Genomic DNA, 1,299 nt, shown 5'->3' on the forward strand with positions numbered 1-1,299 from the left:
CACATGGAGTTCTTGGAGACATTTGGGTGCATTTGGAGTTCAAAAGAAGTGTTTAAAGTGATCATTGGGCGAGCAGCGCATGGGAGCGACCAGTCTGGAGCGACACCATCAAGTCGCTCTGATCTCCCTATCGGGGCGACCTTACCAGAGCGACAGGGAGGAGTTGCTCGCGTTTTCATCACTCGGAGACGCGAGAACGAGTCCGGAGCGACCAGTCCGGAGCGACCAGTCCAGAGCGACACCATCAAGTCGCTCTGATCTCCCTATCAGAGCGACCTTACCAGAGCGACAGGGAGGAGTTGCTCGCGTTTTCATCACTCGGAGACGCGAGAACGAGTCCGGAGCGACCAGTCCGGAGCGACCAGTCCAGAGCGACACCATCAAGTCGCTCTGATCTCCCTATCGGAGCGACCTTACCAGAGCGACAGGGAAGAGTCGCTCGCATTTTCATCACCCGGAGACGCGAGAACGAGTCCGGAGCGACCTCTCGCAGCGACACAGCGAGGTCGCTCCCGAAGCATGGAGCGACTTGTCGGAGCAACGAGCCGAGGTCGGTCGCTGCGCGTCTTATTTCTGCTAGAACTTATTATTTCTCAAGGGCCTTTTGGTCATTTCATTATGCACGTTTTTATTTTCTAAACCTATGTTTTAATACTCTGTAAGCCACCAGGAGGCAGATCATCTTTGTTCTTAAGAAAAACCACCAAAAACCTTTGGAAAGTCATCTCTTGAATCAATTGATCAGTTTTGTTATTGAAATTCTGTGTTTTTATATCTATTTTATGTGTTTCTCTACATGATTAATCTGAAATCCAACATGGGTTTAAGAGGAATCATGGAGATTAGTGAGTAATCCCCCTTTGAATTCATGGGTCAGGGAGATTAAGGGTGATTAGGTTAGAGCTAGGATGTTTTAGTGTAGATCATTCATATTTCCTTGCTAACAGAGTGAACATAATGCATCTTCTGAGTTGGCCACTCAGTTGTTGATCCTTAGGCATTTCTCACCCGAAAGGTGTTCGAGGAAATGCCCGAGACAACTCTTCCTAGCTTTTAGCATACTTTGCCAAAGACATTTGTTGTTAGAGGTGCTAAGATAGCCATTGGACTTGCTAGTTATGATTACTTTCATATTATTCAACCAAAGACATTTGATGCTTGGATTGTGTTAGTAAATGAACATTCATCTAGACATAGAGTTTGTTTAGGATTGTGTCTAAGCTTAAGGTTGATAGTTTGATTGATCGTTTGCCATCCTTAGTTCGAAACTTGATCACCCGAGGTCTAATCCCTATATCC

This window comes from Brassica oleracea, chromosome C3 (assembly GCF_000695525.1).
Source record: "Brassica oleracea var. oleracea cultivar TO1000 chromosome C3, BOL, whole genome shotgun sequence".
Lineage (NCBI taxonomy): Eukaryota > Viridiplantae > Streptophyta > Magnoliopsida > Brassicales > Brassicaceae > Brassica > Brassica oleracea.